Source organism: Oncorhynchus gorbuscha, linkage group LG10 (genome assembly GCF_021184085.1).
Source record: "Oncorhynchus gorbuscha isolate QuinsamMale2020 ecotype Even-year linkage group LG10, OgorEven_v1.0, whole genome shotgun sequence".
Classification (NCBI taxonomy): Eukaryota; Metazoa; Chordata; class Actinopteri; order Salmoniformes; family Salmonidae; genus Oncorhynchus; species Oncorhynchus gorbuscha.
Genome location: NC_060182.1, coordinates 89338560 through 89359457, shown reverse-complemented (window position 1 = coordinate 89359457; position 20898 = coordinate 89338560). Strand labels below are relative to the sequence as shown.

General features: G+C 44.6%; 1 pseudogene; it reads right to left on the bottom strand.

The window, feature by feature from the left end:
* LOC124046975 overlaps window positions 1-20898 on the bottom strand; it is a 58894-nt pseudogene that overhangs the window by 6112 nt on the left and 31884 nt on the right.

Genomic DNA, 20898 nt, shown 5'->3' with positions numbered 1-20898 from the left:
TTTTACCCATCTGCCAATCGGTGCCCTTCTTTGCGAAGCATTGAAAAACTTCCCTGGTCTTTGTGTTTGAATCTGTGCATGAAATGTACTACTCAATTGAGGTATGTGTGAGGTACAGAGATGGGGTAGTTATTCAAAAATCATATTAACAACTATTTTTGAACACGGAATGAGTTCATGCAACTTATTTAAAAGTACATTTTTACTCCTGAACTATTTTACGCTTTCCATTACAAAGGGGTTGAATACTTATTGACTAAAGACATTTCAGATTGATATTTTTTAGTAATTTCTGAACTATTCTACAACAAAATTGTGTTTAAATCAGTGAATGCCTTGTTTTTTGAAATTACATTTTTGTTATGTAGCAGACGGATGTAAAGTAGGTAAACAACCATATGACATCACAATGACCTTATTCATTCCTTTATCAGTATGTTGACATGGATCCTGTGACTGTGATGCCAGTGTTAGGTGGAGGGGTGCGTCTGACTCCTACCTGAGCTTGACAGAAGCTGTGTCCGTCCTGCAGGACCGAGGGGGTATAGCAGCGGTGGAGAATGGTAAGCAGGCATCGGCGGTCCCAGGGGTCGGTGACACGCCCTCCGTAGATCACCTCACCCGTCAGGTAGCGTAGGGCCGCCCATGGCAGCTCGGAACCTTCCGCAGCCCGCAGGAGACTCTCCTGGTTCAGCATGGACACCTAAGACACACAGACAGAGCCAAGACAAGAGACAATGACGATGCTCTCTCTCAATCTAGATGGATCTGTGTCATTATCTTCAAAGCTGAGAAGCTCTGTTGAGTTGGAAACAGTATGTGTTACATCATAATGTACCTCCAGGTCAGAAGATGTAAAGGTGTAGGGTATGTTCCACCCCAGAGGGCCGTACTTCTTTCTCTCCTGCACGATGGCGTTGAAGAAGCAGAGGCTGAAGAGCAAAGTCTTCCAGGCTGGGCTGCAGTCCATTTTACAGAAGCTCCTCTCGGTCACCTCTCCACTGGGACTGAAGGTGTGGAGGAGCTTCTCCTTCAGACCTCGAGGAGGCTCCACAGCTATCTACAGGACAGGAAGTGGAATTACTGTATTAGTAACTGAGGCTCTACCGCTATCTACAGGACAGGAAGTGGAATTACTGTATTAGTAACTGAAGCTCTACCACTATCTACAGGACAGGAAGTGGAATTGCTGTATTAGTAACTGAGGCTCTACCACTATCTACAGGACAGGAAGTGGAATTACTGTATTAGTAACTGAGGCTCTACCACCATCTACAGAACAGGACGTGGAATTACTGTATTGGTAGCTGAGGCTCTACCACTATCTACAGAACAGGACGTGGAATTACTGTATTAGTAACTGAGGCTCTACCGCTATCTAAAGGAACAGAATCATTGGCAATGAATTTGTAACAACAACAGACATTGTTGTGTTCTGTGTATCTGAGGGATGTGCAATAGAATGTCTAGAAGAGGCAAAGCCCCTCAGACGATGACAGATTGACTGGTTCACTCATGGGTACACCATAGAAATAATAGTTATACTTCTATAGGTGTATGTCCCTCTAACGGGAAGCTGTGGTAATGAAGGCCTGGCTGACCTTAATGGCTCTCTGCAGGATGGAGGCAGGGAACACTGGGTCTGATTTAGAGGACAGCCACAGACGGAAGTGAGGGTCCAGGTCTGAGCCTTTCCACTTCAACCTGAGCAGAAGGGATGAAAAATACTCAGGTCTGTGGAGAGACATCTGTCTACAGCTGGGTCCTGTCGGGTAGAAGCACCTAACAGGACCACACCTAAAGGCATCTCACAGGACCCTCTGTGCTTCAACGTGGTTTCAAACCAACGTATACTACATTATATTGTCTCACATGACACTACCCATCAGCATAAAAATACTATATTAAGACATAAAAACATGCAAAATAAAAGCTCAAAACAGGTGCTGTTGGACACTCACGAGTTGACGACAGTCTGCAGTCTGGGCATGAAGGAGGCGGCCAGGTGGCAGTTCTGCAGGAAGACCCAGCGTCCCTTGAGGACCTGGGCCTTGTAAATGAGCTCCTCTGCCCTGGGGCCCTGGCCCTGACCCAGAGACACCATGTCCAGGTGCAGGCTGCTACCCCTCAGCTCCTGGGCCAGACGCACCAGGAGGGAAGCTGGGTCCATGCCTGAACAGACAGGGGAAGAGTAAGGACATCAGACATGACCTAAAGCTGCTTGTACTACACCATATTTGTCCAGGAATTTCAAAGGTGTAAAAGAAGCTTTGAGTGTCCCAGTGTCCGTTCTAAATCCTACTAGTGAGAAAGAGGGTGGAACGAGCAGCCTAACACCAAGGTTATTACACACCAGTTTAGGGAGGATGTCTAGTACACAAGAGTAGCATTAGTCTTACCAGGGGAGAGGAGGAATACGATGGGCACGTTGGCAGAGCAGCGCTCACACACCTCTCTCAGGGAGATCTTTCCAACCTCCAGGTACTTAGAACCCATCTTCTCTATGACAAAGGCTTTCACTGCCGTGTTCAGACACTCAGGCATCAGGATCTTCACCTGGGAGATAAAGACGGCCTCAACAGAGTTCATCATATTTATCAAGGAGAATGTTTTGAGTTCTTACAAATCTGTAACCCACATGCATACACACACACACACACACACACACACACACACACACACACACACACACACACACACACACACACACACACACACACACACACACACACACACACACACACACACACACACACACACACACACACCAAGATGATCTTCTGGAAGCCTGAGAGGCTCTCCCAGGGGAAGATGTGGACACACTTGGTGAGATGCCTGTCCTTCGAGGCTGCTGCTGACTGGGATGACTCTCCTGGACAGATAGACAGACAAACCACATCATGATGTCACACACACATTCATTCATGACACAGGAGGAGCTAGAATGAGATTCTATTGGTGAAGGGAAACGAGCTAAAATGAGATTCTATCGGTGAGGGGGAACGAGCTAGAGCGAGATTCTATCGGTGAGGGGGAACGAGCTAGAGCGAGATTCTATCGGTGAGGGGGAACGAGCTAGAGCGAGATTCTATCGGTGAGGGGGAACGAGCTAGAGCGAGATTCTATCGGTGAGGGGGAACGAGCTAGAACGAGATTCTATCGGTGAGGGGGAACGAGCTAGAACGAGATTCTATCGGTGAGGGGGAACGAGCTAGAATGAGATTCTATCGGTGAGGGGGAACGTGTATGGCTTGTCATTACCATGAAGAGGTTCTGTGAAATAAGTCAAGGAAATGATACTCTGTGGTGAATTCAAACACAACGTGCATCAGGGAACACAGGACAGAAAACTCCCCAGAGCAAGGTTCACTGGAGATGCCATAGTCAAGGCTCTTTTCTGCACAAGAGCTTCAAGGAATAAGTCAAGCAACCCAATGTTCACCAGGGAAGCTTCACGTTCCAGCGCAGCAACACCGACCTTCAGTACCAGAACCAGAGTGTCCAGTGTAAGGCTCACTGAGGAACTCATAGAGGTTCCTAGCCTGCTGGAACAGTTCCCACTGCAAACGGTTGGTCTGGATGGACTTGTAGAGGGTGGCGAAGCAGGGCAGGTGGGCACACAGGTACTGGCACTGTGCCCACATGCTGTCTGTCAGCCACGGGTGGTCCGGACGCTCACCCAGGAGCTCCCCTAGTGAGACAATCACACACAGATGCACTCAGCAATTTTACTGTGGTCAACCCCCCCTTAATTACTCAAATGCTCACTCATTCATGGTCTACTTATTTTCCAATTGAAAGACAGTTTGGAGCCTTTTAAAGACACGCTCTGATTCAATATGCGGCCTCATATCACTGACAGATGCCTGACACAGCAGGTAGTTTTTTACCTTCCTCCTGTTCGGCTCTCTTTGAGTCCATCATGCTGGCCAGCACAGCAGAGTGTAGGAATATCTTCCACTCTTCAGCAGGCAGGAACTCAGTGCTGCCCACTATCATGTTGTGCTTGTTGGTCTTCATGATGTTACAACACATCAGGAAGGAGAAAACCACCTGGTCGTCCACAAACAGGGCCAGGGACACTTCCTGGAGGGGGAAGGGGGAGAGAGCGAGTAAGGAGGGGGAGAGAGAGATAGAGAGAGTGGGGGAAATAGAGAGAGGGGGAAATAGAGAGTAATGAGGGGGAGAGAGAGAGAGAGAGTGGGGGAAATAGAGAGTAATGAAGGGGAGAGACAGAGTACGGAGGGGGAAAAACTCAATCAAGCTCCACTTAAGATGCGGAAAACCCAAAAGAAAATAGCATGTTACCTGTGTATGATTGTTACTCTCATTACTGTTACCTTGTATATACTCTCAGTGATGGTGTTCATCATCTTGAGGAGACGAAGGTTAAAGTCCCCCATGTTGGGAGCACATGTTCCAGGCACCACCACAGCCCTCCTCAGGCTTTTAGCTCCAGCCGGGCACAAGGTGCCCGTCACAGGCATGGACACGTCCAGGGTGGGCCACTCCTGGCCTTCCGTAGCCACCTGCAAAGCTTTCACATACATGTCATTGAACCAGTCCAGGGAGAACTGGTACATGTAGTTGATCTGGGTGAGGTCGGCCAGGACAAAATACAGGTCTGCACCACGGTTAGCGATAGGGAGGTACTTCTTGCGGACCTCGTCGATCTCCTTCTCCTTGTCCTTAGCCGTCTCAACTCGCACGGAGATCTCATTGGAGGTGACCTTGGATTTTTTCAGGTTATCAACGAGGTCCTGGTCGTCCAATATGTGTCCTGAAGCAAGACAAAGTATTAGTGTTTTAATATGTCACATTTTAGGTGAAGAGAGACAATGTGCTCATCTCTATCTTTTCTCTATCCTCTTAGTAAAAACAATAGTGAAAGAGTGCTGGAAGCAAAGCCAACAGTTGATCTTGATCAAGATTTTTACGTTACATTTAGGGACAGGTGGAACGGCACAAAATCCATCCACCCGTCCACCTCCCTCCCTCCCCCCCTCCCTCACCCTGGGTGTCCTGCAGCAGCAGCAGGGACCTGTTCTCCAGCTCGTGAAGGCTGAACAGGTCAGCAGTAATAGTGTGGAGGAGCTGGTTGTGGTGCAGCTCTAGCTCTGGCTGATACAGAGACACCGCGCTGGACAGCAGCTGCTCCTGCAGACACTCGTACTCTACCGAGAAGTTGATCAGCTTCACCAGGACACACACTGCCGGGAGGAAGTGGGGGTTGGGCAGACAGGTGGCCAGGTAGAGCCTTCGGTGAGAAAGAGAGGAGAGGGGAGAGGAGAAGGAAAAGGCAGGAGATGAGGAGGAGAGGAGTTGTGACAATTTATAAGACCTATTCCTACTGTTACAAATATGAACATTATATTTTTAATGAAGGGTCATTTGATGAAAATAAGGGCTCAATTGAATGAGTAAATGTACCTAAAGTTGGGATTGTACTCAATTTCAGTGTCTCCAATTTTGATGAATGATTGACCGTCACGTATTGTAAGGTTCTTGATCAGGATTGGCTGAAGACAGGGATCTATGTTCTCAAGAACATCCTGAAAACAGAAGAATGGTCAAAGGGAAGGATCGATAAGGACTAATAATCTTGATCTCATTTAGTACATCAGTTTCATTTAAGAAAACCACTAAGCTAAGTTTCCATTCAATTGGCAACAGATTTTTATGTGAATATGCACAAATCTGCATAAAAACAATCCACATTTCCCACCAGAGATGTTTCCATCAAATTGACCTCTTGTGGATAAAAGGCTGTGCGTGATGACGTAGAGTACATAAAAATACCTTTTGTTATTAAATACCATCGCATTTTCATCATCCATCGCATTTTCAACTCTACTGATGGTTTTGTCACTAAAACTGTTGCGTTATATAACGAATGTGCCCACTCCAGTGTTGGCTTGCGCGCTCTAGCCATCAGCTCGCAGATACAGTGTGGGTATAGCCTACATCAGGGGTATTCATCTCTTACCTTACGAGGTCCGGAGCCTGCTGGTTTTCTGTTCTACCTGATAATTAATTGCACACACAAATTGGTGCATTCACCCTTTATATTTATTGGAAAGCAGCATTAAGCTCATTACTGTGAACTTTCACCCCCCTGTGGATTTCATCATAACTGATTTCATCATTCATTAGCCTAATAAATTGCATGTTTTCCCGAGTCGTATGGGAGGACCACAACATACAACACAACGTATGACTCCACATTTACTTCGATATGATGGTTATTAGATCAATAGTTTCCACTGCTATTTCTCATATACTTATTTTTACAGACACAAAAAGATCCCACCTTGTCTAGCGTATTTTGTTTTGTCGACATTTGGAATGTTTACAGACAAATTAGCTGTTTCCATTCACATGTACTTTACTCTGATAAAAAGGTTGGATGGAAACCTGGTTACTGTTGGGAATCACAATCTTTGATTCTATATTGTAGAATTAAAATCAATCAAATGTGTATATTCTATATGGCAATACCTGAATAAGAGATCAACACAGAAGGCGCAGGAGGCAATTTGTCAAATAATCTATGCTCCCCAAAGAACTAAAAGGTTTAAGTAGCCTAAGCAAGTACCTGAATAAGGACAGCGTCCCCCATGCGAATGGCCCTCTCCACTGTCTTCATATAGTTGGGGTCTGAGGCCAGCATCTTCCTGAGCCTGACCCCCTCCATAGAGCTTATCCACCTGGTGGCCTGGCCCTGGGGGTCGATCAGCAGGGGCCAGTGGGGACCGTTCTTCACGATCAAAGCATTCTCTGTGGAGTTCTGATCTGGTGGCAGGCCTGTGTTCTGCCAGTGTCTCACCTGAGGGAGATAAGATTTTTCGATGTCATTAAAATGTTGAGAAAATAGCTAAATCTGGTGCATTATGGCAATACATGCCAAAACAAAATGCGTGTGTTGTTTGTAATTTCTTAAAAATATTCTGTGAACATTCACATGAGATTGAGCTTTATGATCCTTTGAGATGGATATCACCCCAGAATGCTCTGAATCCACTATCGTGTGGAGCTATAGCTCTGAATTAAATGGGACTAATGTTAAGAGATTACTTGCACCACTGAACGTCGATCAGTCCATTTATGTGTCAGTCAATGCTGACAATTTTATAAGATGCTTAGGATAAAAAAAACCTGCTAAATGACCACATCACCTGGTTCTTCTCGGTCATGGCTGAGGTGAAGGTGTACTGAGGAGAGACAGGGATATCCATGTTGTGGCAGAAGTCCAGCCACTTCTTCACCATGGCTTTACGGTAGTCGGCCGTCAGAGGTCCACAGTACGTGATGAACGCTGAGGAAACCATGACGTCACCCACTATGTGCTGCAGCTTGTTGTCCAGGTCACACACTGCCTTCTCCCAGCGATCCTGATACACACAGACACGCACAGGGCAACAGGCAGGTCAAATCAACAGAAAGCACGCATGGAAGAAATCAGCATTCAAAGTGTCATTGTATGGATGCATCTCTTTTGGAGTTCAATTTGTACCTAAAACAGTGACATTTTCATCTAAAAAACATATGTATCGGCAGAAATATCGGAATCGGTGTATTCTGACTCCCAAAGACTGGTATCGAATCAGATCCATAAGTGCCATATTGGTCTGGTTTTATGAAATTCAACAATATTTACTATTGTATAGGAACTGTTTGGTCGGACCTTTTCATTAGACAGGGCTGATATGAGTGAAGCAGCTCTCTGCACTCTGTTCGTGGTCCTCTCTTTACGTCTCCCCAGCTCCTGTCTCTCAGACACACTGGCATCGTAGCGGTCCTCCAAAGCTTTCTGATGCTCCTCGATCTAAACAGACAGCACAGAACAATCAATCACCAACCAATCAATCAATCAATCAATTCATTGATAAAGCATACACTGAACGGAGAAACGAGCCCTTGTCATTTGTGTGAATGAATGATCAAACACGTTGCCAAACAGTAAATATCTTACCTTCGATAGTCTTTTCTGCTTTTTCATCAGATTAGATTCTGATTTCACCAATGCTGCTTGGGCCACGTTGACTTTGTTCCGTTTGGGCTCAATTATCTGGGGAAGATAGGACATCAATATAACACTGTTGCATTCATGATTAACAATAAGGGAATATTTCCTTCTTAGAGAACTAAAGGCACACAACAGTCAAACTGTACCTTGTACACTTCATGGTAGTGCTCCAAAGCCAGCACCCAGAGGCACATAGAACGACAGGCTATAGACACCATGCCCACCTTGGCAGGGTTAAAGTCAGGACACTTAGAATACCTCCTCAACTTCAGAAACACCTACAGCAATTCAAACATAGTATCATGCACTATTATAATATAATAGATGCCATTTAGCAGACACTTTTATCCAAAGCGTGCATTTTCCCTAGCGGGAATCAAAACCACAACCCTTGGCGTTGCAAGCGCCATGCTCTACCGACTGAGCCACACAGGACCACAAGACACTTATAAACAAGTATAATAAACAAGAGAATCTAAAGCTAGAAGATAAGCTCATCTCAAGGTATGATTGGGGCCTAAATACTGTACCTTCTCTGGCAGGCTGTCTTTGTCCAGGCTGACCAGTCTCTTGAGGAAGCCAGGGTCTCCTAGCAGCTGTTTAGCTGTAGTCCAGTCAGGCCTCTGCTGTAGCAGGATGCAGACTGCATGCATCACTGTCAGGACCAGTTCTGGAGGCTTGGTGTATACTCTGGAGCCAAATAATGAACAGGAGATCAATACATTCAATTCAGAATGAATTCACTATTACATATCGACAGTGTGTCATATTGATTCGTTGCATCAAAACATTAGTTCTACTTGGAAAAATGTTTTGATTAGGTCAATTTGACAACAATATTGTAACCCCCCCCAAGTGTTTATGAAAGGAAAAGGCATGCTTAGGTGAAGAATTAAGCATGATTTTATTCACTTGCCTTATTTCTGAAATGTCGCTCTTTTGCAGAGCATCTAAAGCTGAAACTGCTTTCTCCAGCAGAGGCAAAACTTTATTCAAATCTGCCGTGGCATCCTACAGTTTTACAACACACAATGGGAACAAATGATTTACATAAACAAAATGTTACTCACAGTCAACAGAGAACACATTTATCAAAGGGTGAGTGTGGGTGTATGTAGCACTCTCATAAAAACATATTGATGTTCTCCTCACCTCTGCATATTTAAATTCACCTCTGCATATTCATATTGATGTTCTCCTCACCTCTGCATATTTAAATTCACCTCTGCATATTCATATTGATGTTCACCTCACCTCTGCATATTCATGAACGATCTGTGTTTCTTGCACCATCATGTCTTCTTCGATTTTGACGATGGCTCGGACTTGTTCCACAGCTTGAGAATCCTCTTTCAGTTTACCCATCAATATCTCTATTTCCTGTCCAAAACACAGTCAGTCACACACAATCAGTCAGTCACACACACACAATCAGTCAGTCACACACACACAATCAGTCAGTCAGTCACACACACACAATTAGTCAGTCAGTCACACCCACACAATCAGTCAGTCAGTCACACACACACAATCAGTCAGTCAGTCACACACACACAATCAGTCAGTCACACACACACAATCAGTCAGTCAGTCACACAATTAGTCAGTCAGTCACACACACACAATAAGTCAGTCAGTCACACACACACAGTCAGTCAGTCAGTCACACACAATCAGTCATTCAGTCACACACACAATCAATCAGTCAGTCACACACACACAATCAGTCAGTCACACACACACAATCAGTCAGTCAGTCACACACCATCAGTCAGTCAGTCACACACACAATCAGTCAGTCAGTCACACACACACAATCAGTCAGTCACACACACACACAATCAGTCACACACACACACACAATCAGTCAGTCAGTCACACACACACACACACACACACAATCAGTCAGTCACACACACAATCAATTAGTCACACTCTCTCTTTCTCTCAAAATCTGAACACCCCATCTTGATATTGAATCCTCTTATTTACCTTTGACTTCTCCTCTATCTGTGGGCCTAGAGCTAGAAGTTCATCTTGCATGACAGTGACTAGAGATGTTGCCTCAGATAATATAGAGAGTCCGTTACTAAAACGATCTCTGTGGGAAAAAACAGACAATATACAGTCCTTTTAATATTACTCTCCGCTCAGCAAACATAATTTCCCAGAAAATAACAGTCACAACCAACAACTCAATCAATCAATAGATCAACCTCCAGCCTTAACCTGACATTATGGAGCTTAGACCCCTCTGAACGACACATCTTGGTGAAGGTGTCTATGTACTCGATGAAAGTGCTGGGGACTATGTAGTAGGGCCTTCTCATCTCCTGCAGATACTGAGCAGCCATCTGGGTTGAGCTCTGGTGGATATCCACACACACTCTGGCTACCTTGTTCTGCAGGACCTGAAAGGTAAACAACTGGGGTTCCAGATTCTGGACATAATCCTCATTCAATATGTGCAATTAACCTGATTTTGTTTTTGGTTTATTTCATGTACACATTTGCAGTTAGAAGTTGAATAGTAGTACACATACAAACAGCGCTTGTCATTATCTGGTGAACTACTGTACCTGTCCGAGCCAGTCAAAGTGGTCAGAGTTGATGTAGGTGCTGTTGGCTACCTGCAGCAGAGCATCTTTAGACCACTCACTGTACCAGTCTATGTTACAACAGGAGAGCAGGGCCGGGTGGGCCCAACAGTACTGTCTCAGACGCATCCCAGCAGGGCTCAGGGCCAGGACGATGTGTAGTCTCTGATGAACTTGCTAAAGAAGAAGAAGAAGTTAAATGCTTCCTCTCAAACCATGGCATAAATCAACAAATCTAGAGTGAATATTATACCGTACTGTACCTCTATGAAATAAGAGTACATCTCCTCTCTATTTTCACCGATAGAGCTCTCCATGGTTGACTTGAGATCCACAGTGATTGAATCAATCTCATCGTTGTCAAACAGGCCAGGGACATCACCATATTTCAGAATGCAGTTCAGATCCTCAAGGACTGACTCCTTTGAACAAAACACAGAGAAGATGTCACAGGTGATCAATAGAATGGACTACTTTTACTAACAATACCGATCTAGGGACCAGGCCAGCTAACGATATTATGTAACATCTGAACCAGGCTAGCTAATAATAGTACATAACATCTGAACCAGGCTAGCTAATAATAGTACATAACATCTGAACCAGGCTAGCGGACGATAGTACGTAACATCTGAACCAGGCTAGCTAATGATAGTACATAACATCTGAACCAGGCTAGCTAATAATACGTAACACCTGAACCAGGCTAGCTAACAACAGTACGTAACATCTGAACCAGGCTAGCTAAAGATAGTACGTAACATCTGAACCAGGCTAGCTAACGATAGTACGTAACATCTGAACCAGGCTAGCTAACAACAGTACGTAACATCTGAACCAGGCTAGCTAACAACAGTACATAACATCTGAACCAGGCTAGCTAACGATAGTACGTAACATCTGAACCAGGCTAGCTAATGATAGTACGTAACATCTGAACCAGGCTAGCTAACAACAGTACGTAACATCTGAACCAGGCTAGCTAACAACAGTACGTAACATCTGAACCAGGCTAGCTAACAACAGTACGTAACATCTGAACCAGGCTAGCTAACAACAGTACGTAACATCTGAACCAGGCTAGCTAACAACAGTACGTAACATCTGAACCAGGCTAGCTAACAACAGTACGTAACATCTGAACCAGGCTAGCTAACGATAGTACGTAACATCTGAACCAGGCTAGCTAACAACAGTACGTAACATCTGAACCAGGCTAGCTAACAACAGTACGTAACATCTGAACCAGGCTAGCTAACAACAGTACGTAACATCTGAACCAGGCTAGCGGCAGGGTAGCCTAGTGGTTAGAGCGTTGGACTAGTTACCAGAAGGATGCAAGTTCAAATCCCCGAGCTGACAAGGTACAAATCTGTCGTTCTGCCCCTGACCAGGCAGTTAACCCACTGTTCCTAGGCCGTCATTGAAAATAAGAATTTGTTCTTAACTGACTTGCCTAGTTAAATAAAGGTAATATTAAAATAAAAAAAACAACAGTACATAACATCTGAACCAGGCTAGCTAACAACAGTACGTAACAGATATGGACCAGGCTAGATAACGACAGTACGTAACATCTGAACCAGGCTAGCTAACGACAGTATGTAACAGATATGGACCAGGCTAGATAACAACAGTACGTAACAGATATGGACCAGGCTAGATAACGACAGTACGTAACAGATATGGACCAGGCTAGATAAGGACAGTACGTTACATACCAATTTGTAAGTCGCTCTGGATAAGAGCGTCTGCTAAATGACTTAAATGTAAATGTAATACGTAACAGATATGGACCAGGCTAGATAAGGACAGTACGTAACAGATATGGACCAGGCTAGATAAGGACAGTACGTAACAGATATGGACCAGGCTAGATAACGACAGTACGTAACAGATATGGACCAGGCTAGATAACGACAGTACGTAACAGATATGGACCAGGCTAGATAAGGACAGTACGTAACAGATATGGGCCAGGCTAGATAACAACAGTACGTAACAGATATGGACCAGGCTAGATAACGACAGTACGTAACATCTGAACCAGGCTAGCTAACGACAGTACGTAACATCTGGACCAGGCTAGCTAACGATAGTACGTAACATCTGAACCAGGCTAGCTAATGATAGTACGTAACATCTGAACCAGGCTAGCTAATGATAGTACGAAACATCTGAACCAGGCTAGCTAACAACAGTACATAACATCTGAACCAGGCTAGCTAACGATAGTACGTAACATCTGAACCAGGCTAGCTAATGATAGTACGTAACATCTGAACCAGGCTAGCTAACAACAGTACGTAACATCTGAACCAGGCTAGCTAACAACAGTACGTAACATCTGAACCAGGCTAGCTAACAACAGTACGTAACATCTGAACCAGGCTAGCTAACAACAGTACGTAACATCTGAACCAGGCTAGCTAACAACAGTACGTAACATCTGAACCAGGCTAGCTAACAACAGTACGTAACATCTGAACCAGGCTAGCTAACGATAGTACGTAACATCTGAACCAGGCTAGCTAACAACAGTACGTAACATCTGAACCAGGCTAGCTAACAACAGTACGTAACATCTGAACCAGGCTAGCTAACAACAGTACGTAACATCTGAACCAGGCTAGCGGCAGGGTAGCCTAGTGGTTAGAGCGTTGGACTAGTTACCAGAAGGATGCAAGTTCAAATCCCCGAGCTGACAAGGTACAAATCTGTCGTTCTGCCCCTGACCAGGCAGTTAACCCACTGTTCCTAGGCCGTCATTGAAAATAAGAATTTGTTCTTAACTGACTTGCCTAGTTAAATAAAGGTAATATTAAAATAAAAAAAACAACAGTACATAACATCTGAACCAGGCTAGCTAACAACAGTACGTAACAGATATGGACCAGGCTAGATAACGACAGTACGTAACATCTGAACCAGGCTAGCTAACGACAGTACGTAACAGATATGGACCAGGCTAGATAACGACAGTATGTAACAGATATGGACCAGGCTAGATAAGGACAGTACGTTACATACCAATTTGTAAGTCGCTCTGGATAAGAGCGTCTGCTAAATGACTTAAATATAAATGTAATACGTAACAGATATGGACCAGGCTAGATAAGGACAGTAGGTAACAGATATGGACCAGGCTAGATAACAACAGTACGTAACAGATATGGACCAGGCTAGATAAGGACAGTAGGTAACAGATATGGACCAGGCTAGATAACAACAGTACGTAACAGATATGGACCAGGCTAGATAACGACAGTACGTAACATCTGAACCAGGCTAGCTAACGACAGTACGTAACAGATATGGACCAGGCTAGACAACGACAGTACGTAACAGATATGGACCAGGCTAGATAACGACAGTACGTAACATCTGAACCAGGCTAGATAACGACAGTACGTAACAGATATGGACCAGGCTAGATAACGACAGTACGTAACAGATATGGACCAGGCTAGATAACGACAGTATGTAACATCTGAACCAGGCTAGCTAACAACAGTATGTAACAGATATGGACCAGGCTAGATAAGGACAGTATGTAACAGATATGGACCAGGCTAGATAAGGACAGTATGTAACAGATATGGACCAGGCTAGATAACGACAGTATGTAACAGATATGGACCAGGCTAGATAACGACAGTACGTAACAGATATGGACCAGGCTAGATAACGACAGTACGTAACAGATATGGACCAGGCTAGATAACGACAGTACGTAACAGATATGGACCAGGCTAGATAACGACAGTATGTAACATCTGAACCAGGCTAGCTAACAACAGTATGTAACAGATATGGACCAGGCTAGATAAGGACAGTACGTAACATCTGAACCAGGCTAGATAACGACAGTATGTAACAGATATGGACCAGGCTAGATAAGGACAGTACGTAACAGATATGGACCAGGCTAGATAACGACAGTACCTATCAGATATGGACCAGGCTAGATAAGGACAGTACGTAACAGATATGGACCAGGCTAGATAACGACAGTAAGTAACAGATATGGACCAGATTAGATAACGACAGTACGTAACATCTGAACCAGGCTAGATAACGACAGTACGTAACAGATATGGACCAGGCTAGATAAGGACAGTACGTAACAGATATGAACCAGGCTAGATAACGACAGTACGTAACAGATATGGACCAGGCTAGATAATGACAGTACGTAACAGATATGAACCAGGCTAGATAACGACAGTACGTAACAGATATGGACCAGGCTAGATAACGACAGTACGTAACAGATATGGACCAGGCTAGATAACGACAGTACGTAACATCTGAACCAGGCTAGCTAACGACAGTACGTAACAGATATGGACCAGGCTAGATAAGGACAGTACGTAACAGATATGGACCAGGCTAGATAAGGACAGTACGTAACAGATATGGACCAGGCTAGATAACGACAGTACGTAACAGATACGGACCAGGCTAGATAACGACAGTACGTAACATCTGAACCAGGCTAGATAACGACAGTACGTAACAGATATGGACCAGGCTAGATAAGGACAGTACGTAACAGATATGAACCAGGCTAGATAACGACAGTACGTAACAGATATGGACCAGGCTAGATAATGACAGTACGTAACAGATATGAACCAGGCTAGATAACGACAGTACGTAACAGATATGGACCAGGCTAGATAACGACAGTAGGTAACAGATATGGACCAGGCTAGATAAGGACAGTACGTAACATCTGAACCAGGCTAGCTAACGACAGTACGTAACAGATATGGACCAGGCTAGATAAGGACAGTACGTAACAGATATGGACCAGGCTAGATAAGGACAGTACGTAACAGATATGGACCAGGCTAGATAACGACAGTACGTAACAGATACGGACCAGGCTAGATAACGACAGTACGTAACAGATATGGACCAGGCTAGATAAGGACAGTACGTAACAGATACGGACCAGGCTAGATAACGACAGTACGTAACAGATATGGACCAGGCTAGATAAGGACAGTACGTAACAGATACGGACCAGGCTAGATAACGACAGTACGTAACAGATATGGACCAGGCTAGATAACGACAGTACGTAACAGATATGGACCAGATTAGATAACGACAGTACGTAACATCTGAACCAGGCTAGATAACGACAGTACGTAACAGATATGGACCAGGCTAGATAAGGACAGTACGTAACAGATACGGACCAGGCTAGATAACGACAGTACGTAACAGATATGGACCAGGCTAGATAACGACAGTACGTAACAGATATGGACCAGATTAGATAACGACAGTACGTAACATCTGAACCAGGCTAGATAACGACAGTACGTAACAGATATGGAACAACTAATCTATATATATATATATATATATATATATTTATTTATTTTTTTAATCTTCTCTAACTAATCTTCCTACTGTCTTCCACACTTTAAACGGACCTTGACAATGTCTGAGTCAGTGATGAGCAGCACAGTGTTTTTACGTTGGATCCCGGCCTGTCTGAACACCCTCTTGAGGTCATCTCTGAAGTCTGAGTAGCTGCAGTTCCGGCAGACAGACAGCCTGTAGAGATGGCTTCCAGACACATGACAGGCCAGAGTCACACACTCCTCCTTCCCTGTGCCATCCAGTCCAATCTACACAGAGGGAATAGAGTGGTCAGTCATTATCAGTAATCAATCAATTGATCAATCAATCAATCAATCAAATAGCAGGAAGGAGCCATGAGTGTGTAATAGTGATGCAATAGCCATTGAGAACCTGAACAACATATTATTGAGCTATATGGTTTACCTTCAGTTAGTATAGTATTGTTCAATTAAAACAGTTCTAATTCAAGCGAACAGGAGAGCTACAATGATAACTACACAAAGAGTGGAGAACGATACCGAGAGAGGTTTTTTTACCAGTTGTCTGCCGGTTGTACTGCAGAATGATAAACGGTCCGTTTACAGTTATTTCTAATTTACCGTTACAGTTACCGCCCACACTCTAAAAGAGAGCATACAGGGAAAGTGTCTCAGTGACATCAGAGATCTAAAAGGTGTGTCCAGGACAGGTACCAGCATCATGTGTGCTCCCTTCAATCTGAAGACCCGGGCGGCTCTAGTGATGTGTTCCACTGCCTCCCTGAAAAACACCATGGGGAACTACACACACACACACACACACACACACACACACACACACACACACACACACACACACACACACACACACACACACACACACACACACTAGAATTACAAAATAAATGTGTTATTATCATGCATATATTAATCTTATCAAGATTGCACATTGGTAGCTTACTGTACTGTAAAGAAATAGTCAAATCAAATCAAATGATATTGATAACATACACGTGTTTAGCAGATGCTATTGTGGGTGAGTCAGTGTGGCTAAAGTGAAATGTACCTGAGAGGCTTTCCTTCCATGACTAGCCTGACACTCCTCCAGTACAGCCTGGATCTTCTTCAACTCTGGCAGGTGCTTATAGATCCTAGAAGCAGTTGGGATGCTCATATCCAGGAAGTCTCCGAATGCTATTGGTTCTCTCATCAGCTCCTCTGGTGGCCAGGACACCTTAACAGTCATGCACAAACTTTTACAAGAAAAAGTAACTGGAAAGTCATTTTACACTCAGTGTCCAGTGGCCAGTTTATTAGGTACACTACCCCGTTCATGGTTCGCTCCTACAGACAGTGAGTCACGTGACTGTGGCTTGCTATATAAAGCAGGCAGACAGGCATAGTGACAGTCTTGTCCCATCGCTGAAACTCCCCTGCGGACTCGGGAAAGGCAAAGGTCGAGAGCCATGTGTCCTCCGAAACACAACCCTGCCTAGCCACACTGCTTCTTGACACACTGCTCGCTTAACCCAGAAGCCAGCCGCACCGCATGTGTCAGAGGGAACACGGTACAACTGGTGACCAAAGCCAACGTGCATGCGCCCGGCCGTGCCACAAGGAGTCGCTAGAGCACAATGGGACAAGATCATCCCAGCCGGCCAAACCCTCCCCTAACCCGGACGAGGCTGCGCCAATTGTGCGCTGCATCATGGGTCTCCCGGTCGCAACCGGCTGCGACATAGCCTGTGATCGAACCCGGGTCTGTAGTGACGCCTCAAGCACTGCGATGCAGTGCCTTAAGACTACAGCGCCATTCGGGAGGCACGTTTAACTATTTTCAACACATAGGAATTTGGTTGTCTCACCTAGCTATCTGAAGATGAATGCACTAACTTTAAGTCGCTGTGAAAGACCGTCTGCAAAATGTCCCCAAATAAAACATTTTATAAATGCGACACAGGAATCAAAATGTGCATAAGCTTGGCATAAATGGATTACATTAGAAGAAAAGTGAACTCATTCTGAATGGCCTGAAGTGCGTCTAGAGTACACATTTCAGCAGTTGATTTACTGTGTACACTTGAGACCTCTCTTGACACGTTGGCTACCAGTACCTTGAAGTAACTGTGCAGCTCGTTGGACAGTATCTGAAAGAACAGTTCTCTGTCCTGCTCGTTGACCAGGCGGTCGTGGAACACTCTGGAGGTCTCGTGGGAAAACAGGTAGGCTGCAGCCTCCTCTGAGTTCAGCTCAGAGTCGCTGGCCTGCATCAGGCCCTGGACCACCTATAGAGAGATTACCAATGAGTTCAGATGAGAGTCACTGGTCTGCAACAGGCCCTGGACCATCTACAGAGATATTACCAATTAGTTCAGATGAGAGTCGCTGGTCTGCAACAGGCCCTGGACCATCTACAGAGATATTACCAATGAGTTCAGATGAGAGTCGCTGGTCTACAACAGGCCCTGGACCAGCTATAGAGAGATTACCAATGAGTTCAGCTGAGAGTCGCTGGTCTGCATCAGGCCTTGGACCAGCTAAAGAGAGATTACCAATGAGTTCAGCTGAGAGTCGCTGGTCTGCATCAGGCCTTGGACCAGCTAAAGAGAGATTACCAATGAGTTCAGCTGAGAGTCGCTGGTCTGCATCAGGCCTTGGACCAGCTATAGAGAGAATACCATTGCATATCAATAGTCAAGCGCCTCTCTCTATACCTAAGCTAATTCACAGTGTTTAAGGGGATCAGTTTGAGTAAGGAGAGGTGCAGAATCACTCATGTTGATCACATAATGAGTAGTTAGGGGCAGTGCAAGGTGACTTGTAGATCAGTGATTCTGTGCAGTCTGACTGTATTGTAGACGATCTTAAACACACACAATAGTAAAAGACAGTGGAAGAAGAGAAACCAATGAGAATGTGTGTGTCTTACCTTGGACAGGTCTCGGAGGTTAAATGTGTAGTGGTACTTGGCTGGAGTGGGCATCATACGTTGACACATCTCATTGTAGACAGTGATGGAGGCAGACACCAAGGCCTCTCTGCATTTACGCACCTCCTTGGAGAAATCTCTGATACCAAAGAACCTCCCGAGTTGGACCTGGTTGATATACCAGACAGAAAGCATTTCAGGTACTTCCCCTAATTTGATATTACATAGCGACACAGCTGGCACTTACACATACAGTAGGCTTAGTATAGGATGTGCTGCAGCTAATCAACTAAAGACTGAGGGGCATTGACCTGGAAGATGTGTTGCATGGTGTTGCTAGAGGGGTGTGGCAGCAGCAGGACAGAGAAGTGTCTTAACAGACGGGGGCTGAGGTTCTGACGGCCCCCACCCGGAGGGGCACAGGCTGCACACAGAGTCACATCCTGGATGCCCTGCAGATACAGATATTTAAACATCATTGTTACAGTATATATTAATTAATAAGATAGACCTGGAGCCTTTCGAGTGGCGCAGCGGTCTAAGGCAATGCATAGCAGTGTTGAGGTTTCACTACAGCCTGGGGTTTGATCCGAGGCTGTGTCAAAGCCGGCCGTGACCGGGAGTCCCATAGGGCGGTGCACAATTGGCCCAGCGTCATTCGGGTTAGGGGAGGGTTTGGCCGGGGGGCTTTTCTTGGCTCATCGCACTCTAGCGACTCCTTGTGACGGGCCAGGTGCCTGCAGGCCGACTTCAGTCATCAGTTGACTTTAGTCATCAGTGTTTCCTCCAATACATTGGTGTGGCTGGCTTCCAGGTTAAGTGAATAGGTGTAGGGGGCAGCATTGGGAATTTTGGATGAAAAGCGTGCCCAAATTAAACTGCCTGCTACTCAGCCATGAAAGCTAGAATATGCATATAATTAGTAGATTCGGATAGAAAACACTCTGAAGTTTCTAAAACTGTTTGAATGATGTCTGTGATGTCTGTCTGTATTACAGAACTCATGTGGCAGGCAAAAACCTGAGAAAAAATCCAACCAGGAAGTGGGAAATCTGAGGTTTGTAGTTTTTCAAGTGTCTATGGGGTCATATTGCACTTCCTAAGGCTTCCACTAGACGTCAACAGTCTTTAGAACCTTGTTTGAGGCTTCTACCGTGAAGGGGGGGCGAATGGGAGGGGAATGAGTCAGAGGTCTGCCAGGAGCCACGAGCTGACCATGAGAGGTCACGTGAAAGTTATCTTGCGTTCCATTGCTTTTCTACAGACAAAGGAATTCTCCGGTTGGAACATTATTGAAGATGTATGTTAAAAACATCCTCAAGATTGATTCTATACATTGTTTGACATGTTTCTACGGACTATAACGGAACTTTTTGACTTTTTGTCTGCTGCTAGTGAGCGAACGTCGTGAGTTTGGATTGTGTACTGAACGCGCTAACAAAAGGAGCTATTTGGACATAAATGATGGACATTATCGAACGAAACAAACATTTATTGTGGAATTGGGATTCCTGGGAGTGCATTCTGATGAAGATCATCAAAGGTAAGTGAATATTTATCATGCTATTTCTGACTTCTGTTTGACTCCAACATGGCGGATATCAATTTGGCTTGATTTGTCGTCTGAGTGCCGTACTCAGATTATTGCATGGTTTGCTTTTTCCTTAAAAAAAAAAATCTGACACAGCTGTTGCATTAAGGAGAACTGGATCTAAAATTCCATGTATTACACTTGTATCTTTTAGCAATGTTTATTATGAGTATTTCTGTAAATTGATGTGGCTCTCTGCAAAATCACCAGATGTTTTAGAACTACTGAACATAACGCGTGTAGTAGCAGAATCAAAATTAGTTAGGTAACATTGATAAATAAGATGTTGTATTTATATAATAATGCTTATGTGAGATATTTGTCATTAGAATGTCTTCTTTTGGATAATACTGTTTGCAGTTTGCAGTTATCCCTTCTCTGCCAGGGCTCATTGG